Consider the following 9,541-nt stretch of genomic DNA (forward strand, 5'->3'; position numbering starts at 1 on the left):
TCGCTTTTTGATGGAGAAGATGAAGAAAATTTCGATCCTAGCAACCTTTCTTGGAGGATCTCGAACTTAGATGCTTCTAAGGTGCAAGATCATGAGTTTGAATGAATTAAGAGATGATTTTTTAATGGAATGAAATAGCTAGATTATGAATTTAACATCAACTTACCTTAGATGATGTTTTTGTGGGAAAAATGTCCTTGGAAAGCTTCCTAATCTCGAAAACTTGGTGAAGAAATGAGAGAGTTTCTTGAGAGGATTTTTGGGTGAAGTGTGTGTGTTGGTGTTGTTTCGGCCGAGAGAAGGAGAGAGGAGAAAAGAGAGGGTGTGATTGCATAGGAATATGGGAAATGTATGGATGTATGAGTCATTTTTTGCATGGAAATCCTTTAAACAATTATGAGGTGGCATCCAAGAGTCAACTCTTCTTCTTGGGTTGGGCTTGGGCCGAGAATGGAGAGGGAAAAAGAAAAGGATTGGGCCTTGTATGCTTAAGTCCATTTCATGGTTATGTTGAGTGATGTTTGGCCCAAATAAATATAAATATGATTTTATGACCTATTAGGGCTATATTGGGTTAATTATGGCCCAATATGGTCCATCTAAATATTTTATTTCATTCTAGTCTCAATATGGCCTAAAATATTAAAATAAATGAAAACGGGTCTAATTAGAGCCCATTCAAGAGTTCTAAGCCCAAGATAGTCCAATTGGAAGCTTATTGGCCCATTGGGCCCAATAAGGAAATCCTAGCCCAAAATGGACTTAAACAAGGATTTCTAGGGTTCCCAATTGTTTGTTGCCTATTTGCAGTGCATGTATGATGTGTTTGATTGTGATTTGGTTGTTAATGAATAAGCATCTTACATGCTTTCCCATTGTTGGTTTACATTTGTTATCTTTGTTCAATGTTTACAAGGCTTCAAATTCCTAGTTGTGACAGCTAAGTACATGGCACTCACATTGTCACAAAACACAACTGTAGAACGAGATAGAGGGAAAGATAGTTCAAGAAGAAGATTACCGAGCCAAGCAGTTTCAGCAACAACATTAGTTACCCCCCGATACTCAGCTTCAGCGCTAGACCGAGACACAACATGTTGACGTTTTGAAGACCATGAGACCAGGTTATCACCAAGATAAACACAAAACCCATATGTAGACCGGCATGTCAAAGGACAGCCAGTCCGGTCTACATCAGAATAAGAAACCAAATGATCGACATGAAACAGACGAATGAACAAGCCATGATGAGGAGTAACCTGAGGATAATGCAAAATACGTTTGAGGTCTAAGAAGTGAGGTTTCTCGAGGATCATGCATAAAGAGACATATATGTTGAACCGCATATGCAATATCTGGACGAGTAAAAGTGAGATATTGTAGAGCCCCAACAAGACTTCTGTATAAGGTCGGATCAGAAACTAGTTTCCCGGATAAAGAGACTTTCAGTTTAGTGTCCGTGGGAGTATTACACAGATTACAGGAGGTCATGTCAACATGGGATAGGATCTCCTTAGCAAATGTCGTCTGTGAAAGAAACAGACTATCTGCCGAGCGTGTAGCAGAAATTCCGAGAAAAAAGGACAGTGGACCGAGGTCCGTCATAGAAAACTCAGATGAGAGACGTGTAATGACTCTCGTGATGAGGGATAGGTTGGAAGTTGTGAGGATGATATCATCAACATAAAGAAGAAGATAGATAGTTTCTAAATCATGGTGAAATGTGAAAAGGGATCTGTCTGAGCGATTGCTGATAAATCCATGAGAAGAGATGTATACCGCGAATCGTTGATACCATGCACGAGGAGCTTTTTTAAGGCCATATAGGGCCTTCCGAAGACGAGATACATGATCAGGGAAAGTAGGATGAACATATCCGGGAGTTTGTTTCATGTAACCTCTTCACTTAAGTCACCGTGAAGGAAGGCATTTTTGACATCAAGTTGGTGAATAGGCCAGTGACGATAGACAACAATACTGAGAACAGTACGAATGGTAGCTGGTTTGACAACAGGGCTAAATGTGTCATCAAAATCTAGACCTGGTTGCTGAGAGAATCCCTGATCTACAAGGCGCCCTTTATATCGATCGAGATTACCATGAGAATCAAACTTGTGGAGATAGAGCCAACGACAACCGACAATGTTGCTAGTAGGAGGGCGTGGAACAAGATCCCAGGTGTAATTGTCAGTTAGAGTTGACATTTCCATATCCATAGCGAGTTACCAATTTGGATCACCCATAGCTTGGGCAGTGGATCTGGGGATAGGAGAGATGTTAGAGGTAGTAGAGAGATTAAGGATAGTACGAGGTTTTAGAGAGCTTGTTCATGATCGAGTGGTCATAGTGTGACTGGGCAGTAGAGGAGGAGGAGTAGGAGAGGAAGGTGGTGACATGGAGGCCACATGAACAGCGGAGTGAGTAGTCACGGATAAGGGGAGAGTCGAGTGAGGATCATCATCGGGAATGAAGTGATTATAGTCAGACTCAGAAGGGGATGGATGAAAATCAGAATAAGGAAAGTGGTCTTCATCAAATATGACGTGACGAGATATGATAATGCGTTGAGTGACGAGCTCTAGACACTTGTATCCCTTGTGATCTGGAGCGGGACCAAGATAAATACAAGCGGTAGACCGAGGAGAGAGTTTGTGAGGGGAAGTAGATGATGTGTTAGGATAACACAGACATCCAAAGACACGAAGGTGATCATACTTAGGGAAGAAACCAAAGAGGACCTCAAAAGGTGTCTTAAAAGATAGAGTGGTAGTGGGAAACAGATTTAAGGTGCAAACAACAGTGAGAAGAGATTCAGTCCAAAATGAAGATGCTAAGGAAGCTTGAAACAAAAGTGTACGAATAATATTATTGATGGAACGAATGAAGCGTTCAGCTTTGCCATTTTGTTGGGACATGTATGGAGAAGAGAAACAAATAGCAATGTCATTGGATTGAAGATATGTAAGAAGTAAGTGATTATTAAATTCTCGATCGTTATCACACTGAAAGGATTGAATATACTTCAGATTTTGCACGAAGAGGAAAAACCCATAAAAATGAGAGAAGTCATCGAGAAACAATATATAATATTTAAAACCACTCAAGCTAGTCATAGGAGATGTCCATAAATCCAAATGAATAAGTTCAAACACACGAGTAGTTTTAGATAAAGAGGAAGAAAAAGGTAAGCGACAATGTTTTCCAAGTTGACAAGCATGACAAATTGGAACTTTATTAGTGCTACTAGAAATAAAATGATGAGACTACAAAAACTTGAGTACGCAAGATCCAGGATGTCCTAAGTGACGATGCCATGTGGGAAGAGAAACGATGGTAAAAGCTGTAGCAGAAACCGTAGGAACCAAAGAAGGAGTGCACGGGTACAAATCAACAGCACTATCGCATCGTTGTAGGATGACATCTGTATTAAGATCCTTTACAGAAAAACCAAAAGGGTCAAAAGAGATAGAAACCCAATTATCAGTAGTGAATTTACACACAGACACTAAGGTTTTAATTATTTTAATAGACACAAGGACATTTTTTTTGGATAAGGTGTCTAAGTCCATAACTATATCTGGTATGTACTTGACCCGACCCGGCATGGTCTATTTGGGTTGCATGACATCATGCGTTTGGATAGACTAAATGAGAGAAATAACATTTGTGGTTTATTAATATATTAAAGTTCTAATATATTAATAGTATTATTTAATTAGTATTGATCAAGAATTAATTAAGTGATCAAAAGATGACTAATTAAATATATGGGTTGATTATGTAAATCATCCGTAACTTGAATAGTGGGCTAAAAGGCTCCATGGATTATCAAGTTGGGTTAAACTCATAGGATGGTCCATGGATGCTCCATGGGAGTTACAAACCCATGGGTCATGGAAATGAAGATTCACGTCACATTAGGGTTTACATGGTGTAACCCTAGATGTGACACAATATATAAGGAACATCATACTCACCAAAATCGGCTACACTAAGAACAAGAGAGGGCTAGGCCCATTTATACAAGTGTTATACATACTCTAAGGTTATTCCTAAGCATTTGGTGTTGTGTGAAGCATTTGAGGCATCACACTTGGGATGCTAGTCTCTCAAGGTTTTCAAAAAATCAAATCATCAACAAGGTATGTTATTCTAGCCATCTTTTAAGTTAAAAGTTCCCCATGTATGCTAGATAGGATTATGAACCTTGGAAATCATATTTTGCATGAATTTTAGACAAACATAGATCCAAGGTTTATTAGGGTTGCATTTATACTTAGGAGTGTTAGAATGCTCATAACCCAATAGTGGGATACGAAACTAGGCTTGTTTGTTTGTTATTTGTGCAAAAAATTTTGTTCAAAATTGAATTTGGTTATTGTCTAGACAGTAGACTCGCCGAGTCCAAGGAAAAATTCATCCTACTCGTCGAGTAGGTTCATGCACTCGACGAGTAGGAGGCTCTGACAGCAGATTTTCGACTTTTGCTGCTGGAAATGGACTAGAAACATTACCATAAACTGTTTTGGTGTTTTAAGACTTGTTTTAGTTGGTGTAATGGTTGTTTTAATCCATTTAAAACATTCCATGATTTTATGTGTTCTTGAAGTTTTGATATTCATATTCATGTTCTTTTGAGACAAGATGATAATAGGAATTATTTGTAACTTCTTGTTAGTTGTAATTCTTGATCATTATGTGTTTTAATGGAATCCATAATTTGTCCTCAAGTTATGGATTACCAAAAGTCTTTATCTTTTAAAGTTCATTAAAATCACATAGGTTACATAAAATGAAGAGACACTCATTTTAATAAACCCATTAATCTCATAAGTTATGAATTGAAGAATGTTGTAAAGTTACAAAACTTGCCCTCAAGTTTTGGAACATGTAAAGTCATCATAAAAACTTTAGTTCCAACCCTTAGAATTTTAAAAGTTAAAATTCAACCCTTATACTTTATAATATTATAAGTTAATAATATATATGTGTATAAGATCAAGTCGTCTTACCATTAGTATGCCCCATTCACGAAGCCGATCTATAAGGGGGGTATAAGGTTGTTTCCTATAAAATGGCGGCTTAATGGGTGTCCACTCTCACCCACCACTTCCTTGACTAGTGGAAGGTCGTTAGCCAAACGGGTAGGACAAGGACTTATAAAATTCTCATTAAAAGTATAATGATTATTATAAAGTAACTAAATGTTTCATTAAATTCCCAATCTTAGTTACTTTAGGAAAATGTGAATAAGGTGTTATCCCATGAAATTACACTTTGCAATTTGTCAAAGTCATTAATGGAGCATGTGTGGTTAACCGGCACACTTACCTAGACTTAACAAGGTAGGTAAAGGGTGACTTAAGGTTTATCATAGGTCGGTGGAGCATGTGTGGTTAACTGGCACATCGATTGAGTGATAAACATTAAGGATACCAAGTAATTTGCATGGTTACTTCACACCTCGTTTTGTGATCCTCGATATCCCAGTCACAAAACTTGGAGGGAACACTCGAGATTGAAACATGCTTTTGAAAAGTTCATTGAATCTCAAAAGAATCTAGGAATCTCTAAAGACCAATTAAAACCTAATAATTTATATTTCGTTTTTATGGTGGAAATTAGTGAATCGTCATTCTCCTACCTTCAAATATTCTATAGCTTGGATTACGGCATCCCTCTTCCAAGTTATAAAATATTGTGTTAGGTCCTAGCCTTAATATTTCAAATTGGGTGTTATATTAAGGATTTTAATCAACTAACTTGGATTTCTCCCATTATAGATGTCTTGTTCAAACAACAATGATCTTCCAAAATCTTATAAAACAAGCTTTCCTAATGAAGATGACTTCCTGAGTTTGGCTCATGGAAATCATACTTCTCTTCCTCCTCCTCCTACAGTTGTTCTCCCTGTCCCACAAGCTCAAAGACTTGAAAAATTCAAGGTCACCCAAGCCCTACTAGCAATGAAGCATGAAGATAGAAGACCGGTGTTCACTCATGTATTAGGAATGAAGTCACACATTGACAGGTTGAGAATGTTGGGTTTCATTGTCCCAAGGAAGTTGGCTATTGACTGGGTCCTTCAGTCTTTTCCTGAGTCATATAGTAAGTTTATGTGACAGATCTCGACATGACCCTAGTAGATCTTTCTTATTTGCTTATTGCGGCTGAATCAGAAATGATTTGGCGCAATAGTCAAGAAAATATGGGTGGAAGGTCTACTTCTCAAACTTTCATGGACATGGAAAATGGTAACATTAGAAGTCTAAAAAAAGCTTTCTCTTCCCAATGGAAAGGAATCAACCTTGGTCAACCCGGTTGACCAGAAGGTAAAGAGAAAGTTTAAGTCTGGAATAACCTGTTGTACCATTCCCGAAGAGTCTATATGTTTTCATTGTGAAGGAAAAGGGAATTGGAAGCGAAACTTCCCTAGCTACATGAAGGATCTGGATGAAAAGAAGAATCAAAAAGTTTGACTCTGATTCAGGTAAGTCCACTATCTAACTCTGTTAAGTTCCTAATTGCTGATTGTTATTACATGATGTGACTAAGTTACATTTTGATGTTTGGCAAGATCAAGCAAAGGGAAGGAAACTTAAAGTAAAAGTATCCTGAATCTGATCGCAAAGATGGATTTCTATCGCATGGTTGATGATCAGATTTTTGAGCTACTACTTAGGAGATATGATAGATTGCTAGAAAAGATATGTAATAACATAGTTTTCATTTCAAGTTTCATTGTAAGGGAAAAAGTTTTCTGTATCTTTATAAATAAATAAAATTTTGATTTTATTTTAGTTTATATCTCCTTGCAATGACTTTAATTGAAAATTGATCTTTATATGTTTCTAGCAATAATGGAAATGTGAATTTGATTCTTTTCGTTTGTGGTAGGGTCTAGATTTACCAAATAAGGAAAGCTTCTCATCACCCAAGTTTTCAGTTGGATAGAAACTTGGAATCATACAAGTTGTACAGTATGATGAATGAGAACTTTCCGCTTTGGAAAAATTAAGACTAGTTACTTGTTCACATGTATATGTGAGTCAAGTGAAGGACTAAGGGATCGAGTACACATTCGTATGCACTGATCAAGGTCCGCCACAAAAAGGTTGATAAGACTATTCGTTATGATTTACTAAGGTTTAGTAAATATGGTTATACTTACAATGTTAAGTGTAATTCTGAAGCATTTGAAAAAAAATTCAGTGTATGGCAGGACGGTTGAGAAGAATCAAATTAGGCAGAAGGATAAAAGTTTCTCAAATCTGAAAAGATGGGAGAGTACTTAAGTATCATGTTATGTGTTCATCTTAATGATTAAGAAACCATGTCACAATTGGTCCTCTAAAGACATCTTAGTTCATTCATATAGCTAAGAAGATGAATCAAGAATTGCTGAAATGGTTAAATCAAGAAGATGAGTCAAACTTCGTTCCAAAAACAATTCTTAGAGTCATACTCCAAGATTGTAACTTGAGTGACATATCTTAAAGAAAGGTTTATAACACTAGTCAAATGTAAGAGTAAAGTGTGTCCCACTCTTGTACATTTGAAATTGGTAAGTTGTGATGTTTTGGATAAAACAGAGACCAACTTAAGGCCAATTGTGTGAAGTGTTTGTCTTGATAGAGAATATGCACTATCTCTTAAAAATTTGGCAAGTGAGTCTTATATGTCAAGAGAGCAGTGGGAGTCTTAAAGATCTTGCAAATACTTCCAGATCTAATCAAGAAGGAAAACCTATAGTTTATCATTAGCACACAACTTGAGGTTTATAGCCTATCGTGTTGACATATTCCTATTTCTGTGCCCATTCTAGTTAAAGTTGGCTTTGCATATGAGTTCTGAGAGTTCTCAACTGGTTGCATAACAACTTTGAAGCAATGGCAGGCCCTTGAGCTGCCAGGTGGCAAGAAGTTAAGACTGCACAAGTTCAATCCATAAAAGTTTGGATTTTTCACTAACCTTGTCTTGTGATTATGGTTTTGACAAAATTCACATGGATCAGAACACATACACCATAAAATCTAAGTGTCATAAGGTTTCTCTCCGATTCATGAAAAATGATGGTGAGGAAACTCTTTCACTAAGTAGATTTTAACTAGATAGCAATTGTGACATTTGCATTCTCAAAGTTGTTAGTAGAGCATGTGTAGTTAACCAGCACACTAACATGGACTTGTGAGAAATGTCAAAGGTCTAAACAATTGAGACTATGATTACGGCATCCCTTTTCATAGTTCTGAAATTGTTTAGACACACATGTGTGCTATCTAAAGAAAGGTGTATGATTTTGATAAAGTTGTATCAAAGCATCTCGTATCAAAAATATGAACTTTGGTAAGAAGGTCAATAAAGTATTGATTTCTAGAAGTCCAGTAGATTTCTGAGTACATGTCAAAGCTAGTAGGAGCATAAGCTTCATGCTAATAATCATCATGCAAGTGGGAGCATGATAATTATAATAAGTGTTGCAAGTTAGCGATGTTAATTATAGAAAACAAAAGGTTTCAATTGAGAAAAATTTGTTTTGCTATAATTAAGGGAGAGGAAATTATACTTCACTTCAATTCTAAAAGCTTAGATTGAGGTTTTAATCATATTTAGTCAAGGATATGTATATGAATTTCATGTTGGAATGGCTCAACATAAGGAAATTATATATATGGGTCTGTTATTTGCGTTCTAAAATTCGATTATGATTACGGCATCCCTTTTCATAATCTGAATTATGAGAACTTGGCAAATAGAAATAGAAATATTGTAGCAAAAGACTGGTCTAATATCATGTCTTTATGTGAGACATCATGAATCGTGTCCCATATGCTTCGGATATAGGATCGGTTGCATGTGTTATAATATTCATCTTTTCTAAACTTTTCCAAATGCTCAGGGCATTAAGAAGGGAAAATTCTAGAATTGGATATAACTAAAATGATTAAGCAATTGTCGAGGACAATCTAAGGTTTACCAAAGATTGGTTTCTCAATGACAATTGGAAGTACAGTGTTAAATTTTTTGGAAGGACCTAATTGACATATGCTGAAAGGATGTAACTCTTGTTCAGAAGTAATAGTCAAAATGGGAATATGGAGTTGTCTCCATAGATGGAAGTTATATGGGTAAGATTAGAAAACTTAATACAAGGAAGATGTTCAAAACAGTGTACTTTGAGACTTCATTTCCATGAAATTGATCTCCATTGGAATACCCTGTAATGACTGGTGACAAGTCTTTGTGACTTTGTACATTACAAGAGGGTAGTGCATATAAGTTTAAAAATCTAATAAATGATAGGAATTTGGAATTCTTACATTTTTCGATAAAGATTTGGGAGTGTGAAATTAGAATCATTGAAATTATGTTCAATTGGTTTATTTCACAAAGTAAGGATCATAGACAAACATAGAGTGTATACTTGGTGTATGGCAAAACTATTGTTTGACAAACGTAGTGAACATGCTTGGAGCATGAGACAACTAGTGTTTTTAATTCAAGTATAAAGTTAATAAAACCCGAAACAATGAATAATGAG

Source organism: Lactuca serriola, chromosome 8, assembly GCF_051521515.1.
Source record: "Lactuca serriola cultivar US96UC23 chromosome 8, Lser_US96UC23_V15, whole genome shotgun sequence".
In the NCBI taxonomy this organism is placed as follows: domain Eukaryota; kingdom Viridiplantae; phylum Streptophyta; class Magnoliopsida; order Asterales; family Asteraceae; genus Lactuca; species Lactuca serriola.